The 19,828-nt window shown below is 42.5% G+C and overlaps 38 non-coding genes across 38 annotated transcripts; all 38 read left to right on the forward strand.

Moving 5' to 3' along the window:
• Window positions 1-539: 539 nt before the first annotated feature.
• Window positions 540-611, forward strand: Trnah-gug (transfer RNA histidin (anticodon GUG)). Its single transcript has one exon. It is a non-coding gene; the product is annotated as a tRNA-His (tRNA).
• Window positions 612-920: 309 nt separating this feature from the next.
• Window positions 921-992, forward strand: Trnah-gug (transfer RNA histidin (anticodon GUG)). The gene has a single exon. It is a non-coding gene; the product is annotated as a tRNA-His (tRNA).
• Window positions 993-1,552: 560 nt separating this feature from the next.
• On the forward strand, window positions 1,553-1,624 carry Trnah-gug (transfer RNA histidin (anticodon GUG)). The gene has a single exon. It is a non-coding gene; the product is annotated as a tRNA-His (tRNA).
• A 309-nt stretch (window positions 1,625-1,933) lies between these two features.
• Window positions 1,934-2,005, forward strand: Trnah-gug (transfer RNA histidin (anticodon GUG)). Its single transcript has one exon. It is a non-coding gene; the product is annotated as a tRNA-His (tRNA).
• A 560-nt stretch (window positions 2,006-2,565) lies between these two features.
• Trnah-gug (transfer RNA histidin (anticodon GUG)) lies at window positions 2,566-2,637 on the forward strand. Its single transcript has one exon. It is a non-coding gene; the product is annotated as a tRNA-His (tRNA).
• Window positions 2,638-2,946: 309 nt separating this feature from the next.
• Window positions 2,947-3,018, forward strand: Trnah-gug (transfer RNA histidin (anticodon GUG)). The gene has a single exon. It is a non-coding gene; the product is annotated as a tRNA-His (tRNA).
• Window positions 3,019-3,578: 560 nt separating this feature from the next.
• Window positions 3,579-3,650, forward strand: Trnah-gug (transfer RNA histidin (anticodon GUG)). The gene has a single exon. It is a non-coding gene; the product is annotated as a tRNA-His (tRNA).
• Window positions 3,651-3,959: 309 nt separating this feature from the next.
• On the forward strand, window positions 3,960-4,031 carry Trnah-gug (transfer RNA histidin (anticodon GUG)). Its single transcript has one exon. It is a non-coding gene; the product is annotated as a tRNA-His (tRNA).
• A 560-nt stretch (window positions 4,032-4,591) lies between these two features.
• On the forward strand, window positions 4,592-4,663 carry Trnah-gug (transfer RNA histidin (anticodon GUG)). The gene has a single exon. It is a non-coding gene; the product is annotated as a tRNA-His (tRNA).
• A 309-nt stretch (window positions 4,664-4,972) lies between these two features.
• Window positions 4,973-5,044, forward strand: Trnah-gug (transfer RNA histidin (anticodon GUG)). The gene has a single exon. It is a non-coding gene; the product is annotated as a tRNA-His (tRNA).
• A 560-nt stretch (window positions 5,045-5,604) lies between these two features.
• Trnah-gug (transfer RNA histidin (anticodon GUG)) lies at window positions 5,605-5,676 on the forward strand. The gene has a single exon. It is a non-coding gene; the product is annotated as a tRNA-His (tRNA).
• A 560-nt stretch (window positions 5,677-6,236) lies between these two features.
• Window positions 6,237-6,308, forward strand: Trnah-gug (transfer RNA histidin (anticodon GUG)). The gene has a single exon. It is a non-coding gene; the product is annotated as a tRNA-His (tRNA).
• A 309-nt stretch (window positions 6,309-6,617) lies between these two features.
• On the forward strand, window positions 6,618-6,689 carry Trnah-gug (transfer RNA histidin (anticodon GUG)). The gene has a single exon. It is a non-coding gene; the product is annotated as a tRNA-His (tRNA).
• Window positions 6,690-7,249: 560 nt separating this feature from the next.
• Trnah-gug (transfer RNA histidin (anticodon GUG)) lies at window positions 7,250-7,321 on the forward strand. The gene has a single exon. It is a non-coding gene; the product is annotated as a tRNA-His (tRNA).
• Window positions 7,322-7,630: 309 nt separating this feature from the next.
• On the forward strand, window positions 7,631-7,702 carry Trnah-gug (transfer RNA histidin (anticodon GUG)). Its single transcript has one exon. It is a non-coding gene; the product is annotated as a tRNA-His (tRNA).
• Window positions 7,703-8,262: 560 nt separating this feature from the next.
• Trnah-gug (transfer RNA histidin (anticodon GUG)) lies at window positions 8,263-8,334 on the forward strand. The gene has a single exon. It is a non-coding gene; the product is annotated as a tRNA-His (tRNA).
• Window positions 8,335-8,643: 309 nt separating this feature from the next.
• On the forward strand, window positions 8,644-8,715 carry Trnah-gug (transfer RNA histidin (anticodon GUG)). Its single transcript has one exon. It is a non-coding gene; the product is annotated as a tRNA-His (tRNA).
• Window positions 8,716-9,275: 560 nt separating this feature from the next.
• On the forward strand, window positions 9,276-9,347 carry Trnah-gug (transfer RNA histidin (anticodon GUG)). The gene has a single exon. It is a non-coding gene; the product is annotated as a tRNA-His (tRNA).
• A 309-nt stretch (window positions 9,348-9,656) lies between these two features.
• On the forward strand, window positions 9,657-9,728 carry Trnah-gug (transfer RNA histidin (anticodon GUG)). The gene has a single exon. It is a non-coding gene; the product is annotated as a tRNA-His (tRNA).
• Window positions 9,729-10,288: 560 nt separating this feature from the next.
• Trnah-gug (transfer RNA histidin (anticodon GUG)) lies at window positions 10,289-10,360 on the forward strand. The gene has a single exon. It is a non-coding gene; the product is annotated as a tRNA-His (tRNA).
• A 560-nt stretch (window positions 10,361-10,920) lies between these two features.
• Window positions 10,921-10,992, forward strand: Trnah-gug (transfer RNA histidin (anticodon GUG)). Its single transcript has one exon. It is a non-coding gene; the product is annotated as a tRNA-His (tRNA).
• A 309-nt stretch (window positions 10,993-11,301) lies between these two features.
• Window positions 11,302-11,373, forward strand: Trnah-gug (transfer RNA histidin (anticodon GUG)). The gene has a single exon. It is a non-coding gene; the product is annotated as a tRNA-His (tRNA).
• A 560-nt stretch (window positions 11,374-11,933) lies between these two features.
• On the forward strand, window positions 11,934-12,005 carry Trnah-gug (transfer RNA histidin (anticodon GUG)). The gene has a single exon. It is a non-coding gene; the product is annotated as a tRNA-His (tRNA).
• Window positions 12,006-12,314: 309 nt separating this feature from the next.
• On the forward strand, window positions 12,315-12,386 carry Trnah-gug (transfer RNA histidin (anticodon GUG)). Its single transcript has one exon. It is a non-coding gene; the product is annotated as a tRNA-His (tRNA).
• A 560-nt stretch (window positions 12,387-12,946) lies between these two features.
• On the forward strand, window positions 12,947-13,018 carry Trnah-gug (transfer RNA histidin (anticodon GUG)). The gene has a single exon. It is a non-coding gene; the product is annotated as a tRNA-His (tRNA).
• A 309-nt stretch (window positions 13,019-13,327) lies between these two features.
• On the forward strand, window positions 13,328-13,399 carry Trnah-gug (transfer RNA histidin (anticodon GUG)). Its single transcript has one exon. It is a non-coding gene; the product is annotated as a tRNA-His (tRNA).
• A 560-nt stretch (window positions 13,400-13,959) lies between these two features.
• On the forward strand, window positions 13,960-14,031 carry Trnah-gug (transfer RNA histidin (anticodon GUG)). The gene has a single exon. It is a non-coding gene; the product is annotated as a tRNA-His (tRNA).
• A 560-nt stretch (window positions 14,032-14,591) lies between these two features.
• Trnah-gug (transfer RNA histidin (anticodon GUG)) lies at window positions 14,592-14,663 on the forward strand. The gene has a single exon. It is a non-coding gene; the product is annotated as a tRNA-His (tRNA).
• Window positions 14,664-14,972: 309 nt separating this feature from the next.
• Window positions 14,973-15,044, forward strand: Trnah-gug (transfer RNA histidin (anticodon GUG)). Its single transcript has one exon. It is a non-coding gene; the product is annotated as a tRNA-His (tRNA).
• Window positions 15,045-15,604: 560 nt separating this feature from the next.
• On the forward strand, window positions 15,605-15,676 carry Trnah-gug (transfer RNA histidin (anticodon GUG)). Its single transcript has one exon. It is a non-coding gene; the product is annotated as a tRNA-His (tRNA).
• A 309-nt stretch (window positions 15,677-15,985) lies between these two features.
• On the forward strand, window positions 15,986-16,057 carry Trnah-gug (transfer RNA histidin (anticodon GUG)). Its single transcript has one exon. It is a non-coding gene; the product is annotated as a tRNA-His (tRNA).
• A 560-nt stretch (window positions 16,058-16,617) lies between these two features.
• Trnah-gug (transfer RNA histidin (anticodon GUG)) lies at window positions 16,618-16,689 on the forward strand. The gene has a single exon. It is a non-coding gene; the product is annotated as a tRNA-His (tRNA).
• A 309-nt stretch (window positions 16,690-16,998) lies between these two features.
• Window positions 16,999-17,070, forward strand: Trnah-gug (transfer RNA histidin (anticodon GUG)). Its single transcript has one exon. It is a non-coding gene; the product is annotated as a tRNA-His (tRNA).
• Window positions 17,071-17,630: 560 nt separating this feature from the next.
• Trnah-gug (transfer RNA histidin (anticodon GUG)) lies at window positions 17,631-17,702 on the forward strand. Its single transcript has one exon. It is a non-coding gene; the product is annotated as a tRNA-His (tRNA).
• Window positions 17,703-18,011: 309 nt separating this feature from the next.
• On the forward strand, window positions 18,012-18,083 carry Trnah-gug (transfer RNA histidin (anticodon GUG)). Its single transcript has one exon. It is a non-coding gene; the product is annotated as a tRNA-His (tRNA).
• A 560-nt stretch (window positions 18,084-18,643) lies between these two features.
• Trnah-gug (transfer RNA histidin (anticodon GUG)) lies at window positions 18,644-18,715 on the forward strand. The gene has a single exon. It is a non-coding gene; the product is annotated as a tRNA-His (tRNA).
• A 309-nt stretch (window positions 18,716-19,024) lies between these two features.
• Trnah-gug (transfer RNA histidin (anticodon GUG)) lies at window positions 19,025-19,096 on the forward strand. The gene has a single exon. It is a non-coding gene; the product is annotated as a tRNA-His (tRNA).
• Window positions 19,097-19,656: 560 nt separating this feature from the next.
• Trnah-gug (transfer RNA histidin (anticodon GUG)) lies at window positions 19,657-19,728 on the forward strand. Its single transcript has one exon. It is a non-coding gene; the product is annotated as a tRNA-His (tRNA).
• Window positions 19,729-19,828: the final 100 nt, after the last annotated feature.

The following is a 19,828-nucleotide window of genomic DNA, read 5'->3' on the forward strand; positions in this document are numbered from 1 at the left end:
ATGTGTTTCTCTGCATTTTCCGAGCCAGGAAGCTTTCCAGTGGCCAACCAACCAGATGCGCAGCTTTTGGCCGAGTTTCACGCGTCTGAGTTGAACACAAATTCAGTGGGAACTGAAGACATTGTCTGTAACCATCCAGGTACGACGATAGTTATAGAGATGCACCTATTTTTAGAGTGCCTTATGTCCATTGTGTAGCTAACGTAGCTATCTGAGGCGTTACACTCCTGATTGCTTCCATCAAAAGTAGGCATATTTTCCTTGTCCATCTTCTATGGCAAATAACTCTCTGATGTATTTGCTACCTTCGTGTCGTGAATACTGTGACTGTAAGTTACTCCTATCATCATGTACATTTGTAGTGTAATAAGTAGATGACGGAAACTCTCTGCTCATTGACTTGTTCGGGACTTCCTGCTGTTTTTAGAGGGCGTCATCAACGTTATACTGTGACAAAGCGATGTGTTTATAGACTATAATTGTAAGAAGGAAAAGCTGAAACTGTGTATAAATCGCTGGCCATTTCAGGTTGTAGAACAGCCGTGATCGTCTAGTGGTTAGGACTTTGCGTTGTGGCCGCAAGAACCCAGGTTCGAATCCTGGTCTCGGCATCTACACCTTTTTGGGGATATCATTAATATTTCAATATTCCATTAAAGCACACACGTTTACTTTTACAGGTCGGCCCATTTCAAAGCAATGCATAAAACCATTTGACTTGAAACTATTCAAAACCTTTTAATTCAGCAAATTAAATTTGGAAATAGACTCCTGATTTACGTATATTTTAGTTGCCTTTAGGAAAGACGTAATTTACCCCTGCATTTTGTGAAGACAGTGAAAAGAAATCAAGTTCAAGCCGTTACAGAACCAAGAATGTTTTGAGCTAATATGCCTTGCTGATAACAGGGTGACAGGTGGCCGTGATCGTCTAGTGGTTAGGACTTTGCGTTGTGGCCGCAAGAACCCCGGTTCGAATCCGGGTCACGGCATGTTGCCCGAGCTTTTGCAGAATGTGTTTCTCTGCATTTTCCGAGCCAGGAAGCTTTCCAGTGGCCAACCAACCAGATGCGCAGCTTTTGGCCGAGTTTCACGCGTCTGAGTTGAACACAAATTCAGTGGGAACTGAAGACATTGTCTGTAACCATCCAGGTACGACGATAGTTATAGAGATGCACCTATTTTTAGAGTGCCTTATGTCCATTGTGTAGCTAACGTAGCTATCTGAGGCGTTACACTCCTGATTGCTTCCATCAAAAGTAGGCATATTTTCCTTGTCCATCTTCTATGGCAAATAACTCTCTGATGTATTTGCTACCTTCGTGTCGTGAATACTGTGACTGTAAGTTACTCCTATCATCATGTACATTTGTAGTGTAATAAGTAGATGACGGAAACTCTCTGCTCATTGACTTGTTCGGGACTTCCTGCTGTTTTTAGAGGGCGTCATCAACGTTATACTGTGACAAAGCGATGTGTTTATAGACTATAATTGTAAGAAGGAAAAGCTGAAACTGTGTATAAATCGCTGGCCATTTCAGGTTGTAGAACAGCCGTGATCGTCTAGTGGTTAGGACTTTGCGTTGTGGCCGCAAGAACCCAGGTTCGAATCCTGGTCTCGGCATCTACACCTTTTTGGGGATATCATTAATATTTCAATATTCCATTAAAGCACACACGTTTACTTTTACAGGTCGGCCCATTTCAAAGCAATGCATAAAACCATTTGACTTGAAACTATTCAAAACCTTTTAATTCAGCAAATTAAATTTGGAAATAGACTCCTGATTTACGTATATTTTAGTTGCCTTTAGGAAAGACGTAATTTACCCCTGCATTTTGTGAAGACAGTGAAAAGAAATCAAGTTCAAGCCGTTACAGAACCAAGAATGTTTTGAGCTAATATGCCTTGCTGATAACAGGGTGACAGGTGGCCGTGATCGTCTAGTGGTTAGGACTTTGCGTTGTGGCCGCAAGAACCCCGGTTCGAATCCAGGTCACGGCATGTTGCCCGAGCTTTTGCAGAATGTGTTTCTCTGCATTTTCCGAGCCAGGAAGCTTTCCAGTGGCCAACCAACCAGATGCGCAGCTTTTGGCCGAGTTTCACGCGTCTGAGTTGAACACAAATTCAGTGGGAACTGAAGACATTGTCTGTAACCATCCAGGTACGACGATAGTTATAGAGATGCACCTATTTTTAGAGTGCCTTATGTCCATTGTGTAGCTAACGTAGCTATCTGAGGCGTTACACTCCTGATTGCTTCCATCAAAAGTAGGCATATTTTCCTTGTCCATCTTCTATGGCAAATAACTCTCTGATGTATTTGCTACCTTCGTGTCGTGAATACTGTGACTGTAAGTTACTCCTATCATCATGTACATTTGTAGTGTAATAAGTAGATGACGGAAACTCTCTGCTCATTGACTTGTTCGGGACTTCCTGCTGTTTTTAGAGGGCGTCATCAACGTTATACTGTGACAAAGCGATGTGTTTATAGACTATAATTGTAAGAAGGAAAAGCTGAAACTGTGTATAAATCGCTGGCCATTTCAGGTTGTAGAACAGCCGTGATCGTCTAGTGGTTAGGACTTTGCGTTGTGGCCGCAAGAACCCAGGTTCGAATCCTGGTCTCGGCATCTACACCTTTTTGGGGATATCATTAATATTTCAATATTCCATTAAAGCACACACGTTTACTTTTACAGGTCGGCCCATTTCAAAGCAATGCATAAAACCATTTGACTTGAAACTATTCAAAACCTTTTAATTCAGCAAATTAAATTTGGAAATAGACTCCTGATTTACGTATATTTTAGTTGCCTTTAGGAAAGACGTAATTTACCCCTGCATTTTGTGAAGACAGTGAAAAGAAATCAAGTTCAAGCCGTTACAGAACCAAGAATGTTTTGAGCTAATATGCCTTGCTGATAACAGGGTGACAGGTGGCCGTGATCGTCTAGTGGTTAGGACTTTGCGTTGTGGCCGCAAGAACCCCGGTTCGAATCCGGGTCACGGCATGTTGCCCGAGCTTCTGCAGAATGTGTTTCTCTGCATTTTCCGAGCCAGGAAGCTTTCCAGTGGCCAACCAACCAGATGCGCAGCTTTTGGCCGAGTTTCACGCGTCTGAGTTGAACACAAATTCAGTGGGAACTGAAGACATTGTCTGTAACCATCCAGGTACGACGATAGTTATAGAGATGCACCTATTTTTAGAGTGCCTTATGTCCATTGTGTAGCTAACGTAGCTATCTGAGGCGTTACACTCCTGATTGCTTCCATCAAAAGTAGGCATATTTTCCTTGTCCATCTTCTATGGCAAATAACTCTCTGATGTATTTGCTACCTTCGTGTCGTGAATACTGTGACTGTAAGTTACTCCTATCATCATGTACATTTGTAGTGTAATAAGTAGATGACGGAAACTCTCTGCTCATTGACTTGTTCGGGACTTCCTGCTGTTTTTAGAGGGCGTCATCAACGTTATACTGTGACAAAGCGATGTGTTTATAGACTATAATTGTAAGAAGGAAAAGCTGAAACTGTGTATAAATCGCTGGCCATTTCAGGTTGTAGAACAGCCGTGATCGTCTAGTGGTTAGGACTTTGCGTTGTGGCCGCAAGAACCCAGGTTCGAATCCTGGTCTCGGCATCTACACCTTTTTGGGGATATCATTAATGTTTCAATATTCCATTAAAGCACACACGTTTACTTTTACAGGTCGGCCCATTTCAAAGCAATGCATAAAACCATTTGACTTGAAACTATTCAAAACCTTTTAATTCAGCAAATTAAATTTGGAAATAGACTCCTGATTTACGTATATTTTAGTTGCCTTTAGGAAAGACGTAATTTACCCCTGCATTTTGTGAAGACAGTGAAAAGAAATCAAGTTCAAGCCGTTACAGAACCAAGAATGTTTTGAGCTAATATGCCTTGCTGATAACAGGGTGACAGGTGGCCGTGATCGTCTAGTGGTTAGGACTTTGCGTTGTGGCCGCAAGAACCCCGGTTCGAATCCGGGTCACGGCATGTTGCCCGAGCTTTTGCAGAATGTGTTTCTCTGCATTTTCCGAGCCAGGAAGCTTTCCAGTGGCCAACCAACCAGATGCACAGCTTTTGGCCGAGTTTCACGCGTCTGAGTTGAACACAAATTCAGTGGGAAATGAAGACATTGTCTGTAACCATCCAGGTACGACGATAGTTATAGAGATGCACCTACTTTTAGAGTGCCTTATGTCCATTGTGTAGCTAACGTAGCTATCTGAGGCGTTACACTCCTGATTGCTTCCATCAAAAGTAGGCATATTTTCCTTGTCCATCTTCTATGGCAAATAACTCTCTGATGTATTTGCTACCTTCGTGTCGTGAATACTGTGACTGTAAGTTACTCCTATCATCATGTACATTTGTAGTGTAATAAGTAGATGACGGAAACTCTCTGCTCATTGACTTGTTCGGGACTTCCTGCTGTTTTTAGAGGGCGTCATCAACGTTATACTGTGACAAAGCGATGTGTTTATAGACTATAATTGTAAGAAGGAAAAGCTGAAACTGTGTATAAATCGCTGGCCATTTCAGGTTGTAGAACAGCCGTGATCGTCTAGTGGTTAGGACTTTGCGTTGTGGCCGCAAGAACCCAGGTTCGAATCCTGGTCTCGGCATCTACACCTTTTTGGGGATATCATTAATATTTCAATATTCCATTAAAGCACACACGTTTACTTTTACAGGTCGGCCCATTTCAAATCAATGCATGAAACCATTTGACTTGAAACTATTCAAAACCTTTTAATTCAGCAAATTAAATTTGGAAATAGACTCCTGATTTACGTATATTTTAGTTGCCTTTAGGAAAGACGTAATTTACCCCTGCATTTTGTGAAGACAGTGAAAAGAAATCAAGTTCAAGCCGTTACAGAACCAAGAATGTTTTGAGCTAATATGCCTTGCTGATAACAGGGTGACAGGTGGCCGTGATCGTCTAGTGGTTAGGACTTTGCGTTGTGGCCGCAAGAACCCCGGTTCGAATCCGGGTCACGGCATGTTGCCCGAGCATTTGCAGAATGTGTTTGTCTGCATTTTCCGAGCCAGGAAGCTTTCCAGTGGCCAACCAACCAGATGCGCAGCTTTTGGCCGAGTTTCACGCGTCTGAGTTGAACACAAATTCAGTGGGAAATGAAGACATTGTCTGTAACCATCCAGGTACGACGATAGTTATAGAGATGCACCTATTTTTAGAGTGCCTTATGTCCATTGTGTAGCTAACGTAGCTATCTAAGGCGTTACACTCCTGATTGCTTCCATCAAAAGTAGGCATATTTTCCTTGTCCATCTTCTATGGCAAATAACTCTCTGATGTATTTGCTACCTTCGTGTCGTGAATACTGTGACTGTAAGTTACTCCTATCATCATGTACATTTGTAGTGTAATAAGTAGATGACGGAAACTCTCTGCTCACTGACTTGTTCGGGACTTCCTGCTGTTTTTAGAGGGCGTCATCAACGTTATACTGTGACAAAGCGATGTGTTTATAGACTATAATTGTAAGAAGGAAAAGCTGAAACTGTGTATAAATCGCTGGCCATTTCAGGTTGTAGAACAGCCGTGATCGTCTAGTGGTTAGGACTTTGCGTTGTGGCCGCAAGAACCCCGGTTCGAATCCGGGTCACGGCATGTTGCCCGAGCTTTTGCAGAATGTGTTTCTCTGCATTTTCCGAGCCAGGAAGCTTTCCAGTGGCCAACCAACCAGATGCGCAGCTTTTGGCCGAGTTTCACGCGTCTGAGTTGAACACAAATTCAGTGGGAAATGAAGACATTGTCTGTAACCATCCAGGTACGACGATAGTTATAGAGATGCACCTACTTTTAGAGTGCCTTATGTCCATTGTGTAGCTAACGTAGCTATCTGAGGCGTTACACTCCTGATTGCTTCCATCAAAAGTAGGCATATTTTCCTTGTCCATCTTCTATGGCAAATAACTCTCTGATGTATTTGCTACCTTCGTGTCGTGAATACTGTGACTGTAAGTTACTCCTATCATCATGTACATTTGTAGTGTAATAAGTAGATGACGGAAACTCTCTGCTCACTGACTTGTTCGGGACTTCCTGCTGTTTTTAGAGGGCGTCATCAACGTTATACTGTGACAAAGCGATGTGTTTATAGACTATAATTGTAAGAAGGAAAAGCTGAAACTGTGTATAAATCGCTGGCCATTTCAGGTTGTAGAACAGCCGTGATCGTCTAGTGGTTAGGACTTTGCGTTGTGGCCGCAAGAACCCAGGTTCGAATCCTGGTCTCGGCATCTACACCTTTTTGGGGATATCATTAATATTTCAATATTCCATTAAAGCACACACGTTTACTTTTACAGGTCGGCCCATTTCAAAGCAATGCATAAAACCATTTGACTTGAAACTATTCAAAACCTTTTAATTCAGCAAATTAAATTTGGAAATAGACTCCTGATTTACGTATATTTTAGTTGCCTTTAGGAAAGACGTAATTTACCCCTGCATTTTGTGAAGACAGTGAAAAGAAATCAAGTTCAAGCCGTTACAGAACCAAGAATGTTTTGAGCTAATATGCCTTGCTGATAACAGGGTGACAGGTGGCCGTGATCGTCTAGTGGTTAGGACTTTGCGTTGTGGCCGCAAGAACCCCGGTTCGAATCCGGGTCACGGCATGTTGCCCGAGCTTTTGCAGAATGTGTTTCTCTGCATTTTCCGAGCCAGGAAGCTTTCCAGTGGCCAACCAACCAGATGCGCAGCTTTTGGCCGAGTTTCACGCGTCTGAGTTGAACACAAATTCAGTGGGAACTGAAGACATTGTCTGTAACCATCCAGGTACGACGATAGTTATAGAGATGCACCTATTTTTAGAGTGCCTTATGTCCATTGTGTAGCTAACGTAGCTATCTGAGGCGTTACACTCCTGATTGCTTCCATCAAAAGTAGGCATATTTTCCTTGTCCATCTTCTATGGCAAATAACTCTCTGATGTATTTGCTACCTTCGTGTCGTGAATACTGTGACTGTAAGTTACTCCTATCATCATGTACATTTGTAGTGTAATAAGTAGATGACGGAAACTCTCTGCTCATTGACTTGTTCGGGACTTCCTGCTGTTTTTAGAGGGCGTCATCAACGTTATACTGTGACAAAGCGATGTGTTTATAGACTATAATTGTAAGAAGGAAAAGCTGAAACTGTGTATAAATCGCTGGCCATTTCAGGTTGTAGAACAGCCGTGATCGTCTAGTGGTTAGGACTTTGCGTTGTGGCCGCAAGAACCCAGGTTCGAATCCTGGTCTCGGCATCTACACCTTTTTGGGGATATCATTAATATTTCAATATTCCATTAAAGCACACACGTTTACTTTTACAGGTCGGCCCATTTCAAAGCAATGCATAAAACCATTTGACTTGAAACTATTCAAAACCTTTTAATTCAGCAAATTAAATTTGGAAATAGACTCCTGATTTACGTATATTTTAGTTGCCTTTAGGAAAGACGTAATTTACCCCTGCATTTTGTGAAGACAGTGAAAAGAAATCAAGTTCAAGCCGTTACAGAACCAAGAATGTTTTGAGCTAATATGCCTTGCTGATAACAGGGTGACAGGTGGCCGTGATCGTCTAGTGGTTAGGACTTTGCGTTGTGGCCGCAAGAACCCCTGTTCGAATCCGGGTCACGGCATGTTGCCCGAGCTTTTGCAGAATGTGTTTCTCTGCATTTTCCGAGCCAGGAAGCTTTCCAGTGGCCAACCAACCAGATGCGCAGCTTTTGGCCGAGTTTCACGCGTCTGAGTTGAACACAAATTCAGTGGGAAATGAAGACATTGTCTGTAACCATCCAGGTACGACGATAGTTATAGAGATGCACCTACTTTTAGAGTGCCTTATGTCCATTGTGTAGCTAACGTAGCTATCTGAGGCGTTACACTCCTGATTGCTTCCATCAAAAGTAGGCATATTTTCCTTGTCCATCTTCTATGGCAAATAACTCTCTGATGTATTTGCTACCTTCGTGTCGTGAATACTGTGACTGTAAGTTACTCCTATCATCATGTACATTTGTAGTGTAATAAGTAGATGACGGAAACTCTCTGCTCACTGACTTGTTCGGGACTTCCTGCTGTTTTTAGAGGGCGTCATCAACGTTATACTGTGACAAAGCGATGTGTTTATAGACTATAATTGTAAGAAGGAAAAGCTGAAATTGTGTATAAATCGCTGGCCATTTCAGGTTGTAGAACAGCCGTGATCGTCTAGTGGTTAGGACTTTGCGTTGTGGCCGCAAGAACCCAGGTTCGAATCCTGGTCTCGGCATCTACACCTTTTTGGGGATATCATTAATATTTCAATATTCCATTAAAGCACACACGTTTACTTTTACAGGTCGGCCCATTTCAAAGCAATGCATAAAACCATTTGACTTGAAACTATTCAAAACCTTTTAATTCAGCAAATTAAATTTGGAAATAGACTCCTGATTTACGTATATTTTAGTTGCCTTTAGGAAAGACGTAATTTACCCCTGCATTTTGTGAAGACAGTGAAAAGAAATCAAGTTCAAGCCGTTACAGAACCAAGAATGTTTTGAGCTAATATGCCTTGCTGATAACAGGGTGACAGGTGGCCGTGATCGTCTAGTGGTTAGGACTTTGCGTTGTGGCCGCAAGAACCCCGGTTCGAATCCGGGTCACGGCATGTTGCCCGAGCTTTTGCAGAATGTGTTTCTCTGCATTTTCCGAGCCAGGAAGCTTTCCAGTGGCCAACCAACCAGATGCGCAGCTTTTGGCCGAGTTTCACGCGTCTGAGTTGAACACAAATTCAGTGGGAACTGAAGACATTGTCTGTAACCATCCAGGTACGACGATAGTTATAGAGATGCACCTACTTTTAGAGTGCCTTATGTCCATTGTGTAGCTAACGTAGCTATCTGAGGCGTTACACTCCTGATTGCTTCCATCAAAAGTAGGCATATTTTCCTTGTCCATCTTCTATGGCAAATAACTCTCTGATGTATTTGCTACCTTCGTGTCGTGAATACTGTGACTGTAAGTTACTCCTATCATCATGTACATTTGTAGTGTAATAAGTAGATGACGGAAACTCTCTGCTCACTGACTTGTTCGGGACTTCCTGCTGTTTTTAGAGGGCGTCATCAACGTTATACTGTGACAAAGCGATGTGTTTATAGACTATAATTGTAAGAAGGAAAAGCTGAAACTGTGTATAAATCGCTGGCCATTTCAGGTTGTAGAACAGCCGTGATCGTCTAGTGGTTAGGACTTTGCGTTGTGGCCGCAAGAACCCAGGTTCGAATCCTGGTCTCGGCATCTACACCTTTTTGGGGATATCATTAATATTTCAATATTCCATTAAAGCACACACGTTTACTTTTACAGGTCGGCCCATTTCAAAGCAATGCATAAAACCATTTGACTTGAAACTATTCAAAACCTTTTAATTCAGCAAATTAAATTTGGAAATAGACTCCTGATTTACGTATATTTTAGTTGCCTTTAGGAAAGACGTAATTTACCCCTGCATTTTGTGAAGACAGTGAAAAGAAATCAAGTTCAAGCCGTTACAGAACCAAGAATGTTTTGAGCTAATATGCCTTGCTGATAACAGGGTGACAGGTGGCCGTGATCGTCTAGTGGTTAGGACTTTGCGTTGTGGCCGCAAGAACCCCGGTTCGAATCCGGGTCACGGCATGTTGCCCGAGCTTTTGCAGAATGTGTTTCTCTGCATTTTCCGAGCCAGGAAGCTTTCCAGTGGCCAACCAACCAGATGCGCAGCTTTTGGCCGAGTTTCACGCGTCTGAGTTGAACACAAATTCAGTGGGAAATGAAGACATTGTCTGTAACCATCCAGGTACGACGATAGTTATAGAGATGCACCTACTTTTAGAGAGCCTTATGTCCATTGTGTAGCTAACGTAGCTATCTGAGGCGTTACACTCCTGATTGCTTCCATCAAAAGTAGGCATATTTTCCTTGTCCATCTTCTATGGCAAATAACTCTCTGATGTATTTGCTACCTTCGTGTCGTGAATACTGTGACTGTAAGTTACTCCTATCATCATGTACATTTGTAGTGTAATAAGTAGATGACGGAAACTCTCTGCTCACTGACTTGTTCGGGACTTCCTGCTGTTTTTAGAGGGCGTCATCAACGTTATACTGTGACAAAGCGATGTGTTTATAGACTATAATTGTAAGAAGGAAAAGCTGAAACTGTGTATAAATCGCTGGCCATTTCAGGTTGTAGAACAGCCGTGATCGTCTAGTGGTTAGGACTTTGCGTTGTGGCCGCAAGAACCCCGGTTCGAATCCGGGTCACGGCATGTTGCCCGAGCTTTTGCAGAATGTGTTTCTCTGCATTTTCCGAGCCAGGAAGCTTTCCAGTGGCCAACCAACCAGATGCGCAGCTTTTGGCCGAGTTTCACGCGTCTGAGTTGAACACAAATTCAGTGGGAACTGAAGACATTGTCTGTAACCATCCAGGTACGACGATAGTTATAGAGATGCACCTATTTTTAGAGTGCCTTATGTCCATTGTGTAGCTAACGTAGCTATCTGAGGCGTTACACTCCTGATTGCTTCCATCAAAAGTAGGCATATTTTCCTTGTCCATCTTCTATGGCAAATAACTCTCTGATGTATTTGCTACCTTCGTGTCGTGAATACTGTGACTGTAAGTTACTCCTATCATCATGTACATTTGTAGTGTAATAAGTAGATGACGGAAACTCTCTGCTCACTGACTTGTTCGGGACTTCCTGCTGTTTTTAGAGGGCGTCATCAACGTTATACTGTGACAAAGCGATGTGTTTATAGACTATAATTGTAAGAAGGAAAAGCTGAAACTGTGTATAAATCGCTGGCCATTTCAGGTTGTAGAACAGCCGTGATCGTCTAGTGGTTAGGACTTTGCGTTGTGGCCGCAAGAACCCAGGTTCGAATCCTGGTCTCGGCATCTACACCTTTTTGGGGATATCATTAATATTTCAATATTCCATTAAAGCACACACGTTTACTTTTACAGGTCGGCCCATTTCAAAGCAATGCATAAAACCATTTGACTTGAAACTATTCAAAACCTTTTAATTCAGCAAATTAAATTTGGAAATAGACTCCTGATTTACGTATATTTTAGTTGCCTTTAGGAAAGACGTAATTTACCCCTGCATTTTGTGAAGACAGTGAAAAGAAATCAAGTTCAAGCCGTTACAGAACCAAGAATGTTTTGAGCTAATATGCCTTGCTGATAACAGGGTGACAGGTGGCCGTGATCGTCTAGTGGTTAGGACTTTGCGTTGTGGCCGCAAGAACCCCGGTTCGAATCCGGGTCACGGCATGTTGCCCGAGCTTTTGCAGAATGTGTTTCTCTGCATTTTCCGAGCCAGGAAGCTTTCCAGTGGCCAACCAACCAGATGCGCAGCTTTTGGCCGAGTTTCACGCGTCTGAGTTGAACACAAATTCAGTGGGAAATGAAGACATTGTCTGTAATCATCCAGGTACGACGATAGTTATAGAGATGCACCTACTTTTAGAGTGCCTTATGTCCATTGTGTAGCTAACGTAGCTATCTGAGGCGTTACACTCCTGATTGCTTCCATCAAAAGTAGGCATATTTTCCTTGTCCATCTTCTATGGCAAATAACTCTCTGATGTATTTGCTACCTTCGTGTCGTGAATACTGTGACTGTAAGTTACTCCTATCATCATGTACATTTGTAGTGTAATAAGTAGATGACGGAAACTCTCTGCTCATTGACTTGTTCGGGACTTCCTGCTGTTTTTAGAGGGCGTCATCAACGTTATACTGTGACAAAGCGATGTGTTTATAGACTATAATTGTAAGAAGGAAAAGCTGAAACTGTGTATAAATCGCTGGCCATTTCAGGTTGTAGAACAGCCGTGATCGTCTAGTGGTTAGGACTTTGCGTTGTGGCCGCAAGAACCCAGGTTCGAATCCTGGTCTCGGCATCTACACCTTTTTGGGGATATCATTAATATTTCAATATTCCATTAAAGCACACACGTTTACTTTTACAGGTCGGCCCATTTCAAAGCAATGCATAAAACCATTTGACTTGAAACTATTCAAAACCTTTTAATTCAGCAAATTAAATTTGGAAATAGACTCCTGATTTACGTATATTTTAGTTGCCTTTAGGAAAGACATAATTTACCCCTGCATTTTGTGAAGACAGTGAAAAGAAATCAAGTTCAAGCCGTTACAGAACCAAGAATGTTTTGAGCTAATATGCCTTGCTGATAACAGGGTGACAGGTGGCCGTGATCGTCTAGTGGTTAGGACTTTGCGTTGTGGCCGCAAGAACCCCGGTTCGAATCCGGGTCACGGCATGTTGCCCGAGCTTTTGCAGAATGTGTTTCTCTGCATTTTCCGAGCCAGGAAGCTTTCCAGTGGCCAACCAACCAGATGCGCAGCTTTTGGCCGAGTTTCACGCGTCTGAGTTGAACACAAATTCAGTGGGAAATGAAGACATTGTCTGTAACCATCCAGGTACGACGATAGTTATAGAGATGCACCTACTTTTAGAGTGCCTTATGTCCATTGTGTAGCTAACGTAGCTATCTGAGGCGTTACACTCCTGATTGCTTCCATCAAAAGTAGGCATATTTTCCTTGTCCATCTTCTATGGCAAATAACTCTCTGATGTATTTGCTACCTTCGTGTCGTGAATACTGTGACTGTAAGTTACTCCTATCATCATGTACATTTGTAGTGTAATAAGTAGATGACGGAAACTCTCTGCTCACTGACTTGTTCGGGACTTCCTGCTGTTTTTAGAGGGCGTCATCAACGTTATACTGTGACAAAGCGATGTGTTTATAGACTATAATTGTAAGAAGGAAAAGCTGAAACTGTGTATAAATCGCTGGCCATTTCAGGTTGTAGAACAGCCGTGATCGTCTAGTGGTTAGGACTTTGCGTTGTGGCCGCAAGAACCCAGGTTCGAATCCTGGTCTCGGCATCTACACCTTTTTGGGGATATCATTAATATTTCAATATTCCATTAAAGCACACACGTTTACTTTTACAGGTCGGCCCATTTCAAAGCAATGCATAAAACCATTTGACTTGAAACTATTCAAAACCTTTTAATTCAGCAAATTAAATTTGGAAATAGACTCCTGATTTACGTATATTTTAGTTGCCTTTAGGAAAGACGTAATTTACCCCTGCATTTTGTGAAGACAGTGAAAAGAAATCAAGTTCAAGCCGTTACAGAACCAAGAATGTTTTGAGCTAATATGCCTTGCTGATAACAGGGTGACAGGTGGCCGTGATCGTCTAGTGGTTAGGACTTTGCGTTGTGGCCGCAAGAACCCCGGTTCGAATCCGGGTCACGGCATGTTGCCCGAGCTTTTGCAGAATGTGTTTCTCTGCATTTTCCGAGCCAGGAAGCTTTCCAGTGGCCAACCAACCAGATGCGCAGCTTTTGGCCGAGTTTCACGCGTCTGAGTTGAACACAAATTCAGTGGGAAATGAAGACATTGTCTGTAACCATCCAGGTACGACGATAGTTATAGAGATGCACCTATTTTTAGAGTGCCTTATGTCCATTGTGTAGCTAACGTAGCTATCTGAGGCGTTACACTCCTGATTGCTTCCATCAAAAGTAGGCATATTTTCCTTGTCCATCTTCTATGGCAAATAACTCTCTGATGTATTTGCTACCTTTGTGTCGTGAATACTGTGACTGTAAGTTACTCCTATCATCATGTACATTTGTAGTGTAATAAGTAGATGACGGAAACTCTCTGCTCACTGACTTGTTCGGGACTTCCTGCTGTTTTTAGAGGGCGTCATCAACGTTATACTGTGACAAAGCGATGTGTTTATAGACTATAATTGTAAGAAGGAAAAGCTGAAACTGTGTATAAATCGCTGGCCATTTCAGGTTGTAGAACAGCCGTGATCGTCTAGTGGTTAGGACTTTGCGTTGTGGCCGCAAGAACCCCGGTTCGAATCCGGGTCACGGCATGTTGCCCGAGCTTTTGCAGAATGTGTTTCTCTGCATTTTCCGAGCCAGGAAGCTTTCCAGTGGCCAACCAACCAGATGCGCAGCTTTTGGCCGAGTTTCACGCGTCTGAGTTGAACACAAATTCAGTGGGAACTGAAGACATTGTCTGTAACCATCCAGGTACGACGATAGTTATAGAGATGCACCTATTTTTAGAGTGCCTTATGTCCATTGTGTAGCTAACGTAGCTATCTGAGGCGTTACACTCCTGATTGCTTCCATCAAAAGTAGGCATATTTTCCTTGTCCATCTTCTATGGCAAATAACTCTCTGATGTATTTGCTACCTTCGTGTCGTGAATACTGTGACTGTAAGTTACTCCTATCATCATGTACATTTGTAGTGTAATAAGTAGATGACGGAAACTCTCTGCTCATTGACTTGTTCGGGACTTCCTGCTGTTTTTAGAGGGCGTCATCAACGTTATACTGTGACAAAGCGATGTGTTTATAGACTATAATTGTAAGAAGGAAAAGCTGAAACTGTGTATAAATCGCTGGCCATTTCAGGTTGTAGAACAGCCGTGATCGTCTAGTGGTTAGGACTTTGCGTTGTGGCCGCAAGAACCCAGGTTCGAATCCTGGTCTCGGCATCTACACCTTTTTGGGGATATCATTAATATTTCAATATTCCATTAAAGCACACACGTTTACTTTTACAGGTCGGCCCATTTCAAAGCAATGCATAAAACCATTTGACTTGAAACTATTCAAAACCTTTTAATTCAGCAAATTAAATTTGGAAATAGACTCCTGATTTACGTATATTTTAGTTGCCTTTAGGAAAGACGTAATTTACCCCTGCATTTTGTGAAGACAGTGAAAAGAAATCAAGTTCAAGCCGTTACAGAACCAAGAATGTTTTGAGCTAATATGCCTTGCTGATAACAGGGTGACAGGTGGCCGTGATCGTCTAGTGGTTAGGACTTTGCGTTGTGGCCGCAAGAACCCCGGTTCGAATCCGGGTCACGGCATGTTGCCCGAGCTTTTGCAGAATGTGTTTCTCTGCATTTTCCGAGCCAGGAAGCTTTCCAGTGGCCAACCAACCAGATGCGCAGCTTTTGGCCGAGTTTCACGCGTCTGAGTTGAACACAAATTCAGTGGGAAATGAAGACATTGTCTGTAACCATCCAGGTACGACGATAATTACAGAGATGCACCTATTTTTAGAGTGCCTTATGTCCATTGTGTAGCTAACGTAGCTATCTGAGGCGTTACACTCCTGATTGCTTCCATCAAAAGTAGGCATATTTTCCTTGTCCATCTTCTATGGCAAATAACTCTCTGATGTATTTGCTACCTTCGTGTCGTGAATACTGTGACTGTAAGTTACTCCTATCATCATGTACATTTGTAGTGTAATAAGTAGATGACGGAAACTCTCTGCTCACTGACTTGTTCGGGACTTCCTGCTGTTTTTAGAGGGCGTCATCAACGTTATACTGTGACAAAGCGATGTGTTTATAGACTATAATTGTAAGAAGGAAAAGCTGAAACTGTGTATAAATCGCTGGCCATTTCAGGTTGTAGAACAGCCGTGATCGTCTAGTGGTTAGGACTTTGCGTTGTGGCCGCAAGAACCCAGGTTCGAATCCTGGTCTCGGCATCTACACCTTTTTGGGGATATCATTAATATTTCAATATTCCATTAAAGCACACACGTTTACTTTTACAGGTCGGCCCATTTCAAAGCAATGCATAAAACCATTTGACTTGAAACTATTCAAAACCTTTTAATTCAGCAAATTAAATTTGGAAATAGACTCCTGATTTACGTATATTTTAGTTGCCTTTAGGAAAGACGTAATTTACCCCTGCATTTTGTGAAGACAGTGAAAAGAAATCAAGTTCAAGCCGTTACAGAACCAAGAATGTTTTGAGCTAATATGCCTTGCTGATAACAGGGTGACAGGTGGCCGTGATCGTCTAGTGGTTAGGACTTTGCGTTGTGGCCGCAAGAACCCCGGTTCGAATCCGGGTCACGGCATGTTGCCCGAGCTTTTGCAGAATGTGTTTCTCTGCATTTTCCGAGCCAGGAAGCTTTCCAGTGGCCAACCAACCAGATGCGCAGCTTTTGGCCGAGTTTCACGCGTCTGAGTTGAACACAAATTCAGTGGGAACTGAAGACATTGTCTGTAACCATCCAGGTACGACGATAGTTACAGAGATGCACCTATTTTTAGAGTGCCTTATGTCCATTGTGTAGCTAACGTAGCTATCTGAGGCGTTACACTCCTGATTGCTTCCATCAAAAGTAGGCATATTTTCCTTGTCCATCTTCTATGGCAAATAACTCTCTGATGTATTTGCTACCTTCGTGTCGTGAATACTGTGACTGTAAGTTACTCCTATCATCATGTACATTTGTAGTGTAATAAGTAGATGACGGAAACTCTCTGCTCATTGACTTGTTCGGGACTTCCTGCTGTTTTTAGAGGGCGTCATCAACGTTATACTGTGACAAAGCGATGTGTTTATAGACTATAATTGTAAGAAGGAAAAGCTGAAACTGTGTATAAATCGCTGGCCATTTCAGGTTGTAGAACAGCCGTGATCGTCTAGTGGTTAGGACTTTGCGTTGTGGCCGCAAGAACCCAGGTTCGAATCCTGGTCTCGGCATCTACACCTTTTTGGGGATATCATTAATATTTCAATATTCCATTAAAGCACACACGTTTACTTTTACAGGTAGGCCCATTTCAAAGCAATGCATAAAACCATTTGACTTGAAACTATTCAAAACCTTTTAATTCAGCAAATTAAATTTGGAAATAGACTCCTGATTTACGTATATTTTAGTTGCCTTTAGGAAAGACGTAATTTACCCCTGCATTTTGTGAAGACAGTGAAAAGAAATCAAGTTCAAGCCGTTACAGAACCAAGAATGTTTTGAGCTAATATGCCTTGCTGATAACAGGGTGACAGGTGGCCGTGATCGTCTAGTGGTTAGGACTTTGCGTTGTGGCCGCAAGAACCCCGGTTCGAATCCGGGTCACGGCATGTTGCCCGAGCTTTTGCAGAATGTGTTTCTCTGCATTTTCCGAGCCAGGAAGCTTTCCAGTGGCCAACCAACCAGATGCGCAGCTTTTGGCCGAGTTTCACGCGTCTGAGTTGAACACAAATTCAGTGGGAACTGAAGACATTGTCTGTAACCATCCAGGTACGACGATAGTTATAGAGATGCACCTATTTTTAGAGTGCCTTATGTCCATTGTGTAGCTAACGTAGCTATCTGAGGCGTTACACTCCTGATTGCTTCCATCAAAAGTAGGCATATTTTCCTTGTCCATCTTCTATGGCAAATAACTCTCTGATGTATTTGCTACCTTCGTGTCGTGAATACTGTGACTGTAAGTCACTCCTATCATCATGTACATTTGTAGTGTAATAAGTAGATGACGGAAACTCTCTGCTCACTGACTTGTTCGGGACTTCCTGCTGTTTTTAGAGGGCGTCATCAACGTTATACTGTTACAAAGCGATGTGTTTATAGACTATAATTGTAAGAAGGAAAAGCTGAAACTGTGTATAAATCGCTGGCCATTTCAGGTTGTAGAACAGCCGTGATCGTCTAGTGGTTAGGACTTTGCGTTGTGGCCGCAAGAACCCAGGTTCGAATCCTGGTCTCGGCATCTACACCTTTTTGGGGATATCATTAATATTTCAATATTCCATTAAAGCACACACGTTTACTTTTACAGGTCGGCCCATTTCAAAGCAATGCATAAAACCATTTGACTTGAAACTATTCAAAACCTTTTAATTCAGCAAATTAAATTTGGAAATAGACTCCTGATTTACGTATATTTTAGTTGCCTTTAGGAAAGACGTAATTTACCCCTGCATTTTGTGAAGACAGTGAAAAGAAATCAAGTTCAAGCCGTTACAGAACCAAGAATGTTTTGAGCTAATATGCCTTGCTGATAACAGGGTGACAGGTGGCCGTGATCGTCTAGTGGTTAGGACTTTGCGTTGTGGCCGCAAGAACCCCGGTTCGAATCCGGGTCACGGCATGTTGCCCGAGCTTTTGCAGAATGTGTTTCTCTGCATTTTCCGAGCCAGGAAGCTTTCCAGTGGCCAACCAACCAGATGCGCAGCTTTTGGCCGAGTTTCACGCGTCTGAGTTGAACACAAATTCAGTGGGAACTGAAGACATTGTCTGTAACCATCCAGGTACGACGATAGTTACAGAGATGCACCTATTTTTAGAGTGCCTTATGTCCATTGTGTAGCTAACGTAGCTATCTGAGGCGTTACACTCCTGATTGCTTCCATCAAAAGTAGGCATATTTTCCTTGTCCATCTTCTATGGCAAATAACTCTCTGATGTATTTGCTACCTTCGTGTCGTGAATACTGTGACTGTAAGTCACTCCTATCATCATGTACATTTGTAGTGTAATAAGTAGATGACGGAAACTCTCTGCTCACTGACTTGTTCGGGACTTCCTGCTGTTTTTAGAGGGCGTCATCAACGTTATACTGTTACAAAGCGATGTGTTTATAGACTATAATTGTAAGAAGGAAAAGCTGAAACTGTGTATAAATCGCTGGCCATTTCAGGTTGTAGAACAGCCGTGATCGTCTAGTGGTTAGGACTTTGCGTTGTGGCCGCAAGAACCCAGGTTCGAATCCTGGTCTCGGCATCTACACCTTTTTGGGGATATCATTAATATTTCAATATTCCATTAAAGCACACACGTTTACTTTTACAGGTTGGCCCATTTCAAAGCAATGCATAAAACCATTTGACTTGAAACTATTCAAAACCTTTTAATTCAGCAAATTAAATTTGGAAATAGACTCCTGATTTACGTATATTTTAGTTGCCTTTAGGAAAGACGTAATTTACCCCTGCATTTTGTGAAGACAGTGAAAAGAAATCAAGTTCAAGCCGTTACAGAACCAAGAATGTTTTGAGCTAATATGCCTTGCTGATAACAGGGTGACAGGTGGCCGTGATCGTCTAGTGGTTAGGACTTTGCGTTGTGGCCGCAAGAACCCCGGTTCGAATCCGGGTCACGGCATGTTGCCCGAGCTTTTGCAGAATGTGTTTCTCTGCATTTTCCGAGCCAGGAAGCTTTCCAGTGGCCAACCAACCAGATGCGCAGCTTTTGGCCGAGTTTCACGCGTCTGAGTTGAACACAAATTCAGTGGGAACTGAAGACATTGTCTGTAACCATCCAGGTACGACGATAGTTACAGAGATGCACCTATTTTTAGAGTGCCTTATGTCCATTGTGTAGCTAACGTAGCTATCTGAGGCGTTACACTCCTGATTGCTTCCATCAAAAGTAGGCATATTTTCCTTGTCCATCTTCTATGGCAAATAACTCTCTGATGTATTTGCTACCTTCGTGTCGTGAATACTGTGACTGTAAGTTACTCCTATCATCATGTACATTTGTAGTGTAATAAGTAGATGACGGAAACTCTCTGCTCATTGACTTGTTCGGGACTTCCTGCTGTTTTTAGAGGGCGTCATCAACGTTATACTGTGACAAAGCGATGTGTTTATAGACTATAATTGTAAGAAGGAAAAGCTGAAACTGTGTATAAATCGCTGGCCATTTCAGGTTGTAGAACAGCCGTGATCGTCTAGTGGTTAGGACTTTGCGTTGTGGCCGCAAGAACCCAGGTTCGAATCCTGGTCTCGGCATCTACACCTTTTTGGGGATATCATTAATATTTCAATATTCCATTAAAGCACACACGTTTACTTTTACAGGTCGGCCCATTTCAAAGCAATGCATAAAACC

Source organism: Haliotis cracherodii, unplaced genomic scaffold (assembly GCF_022045235.1).
Source record: "Haliotis cracherodii isolate W230 unplaced genomic scaffold, xgHalCrac1.p SCAF_11, whole genome shotgun sequence".
NCBI lineage: Eukaryota > Metazoa > Mollusca > Gastropoda > Lepetellida > Haliotidae > Haliotis > Haliotis cracherodii.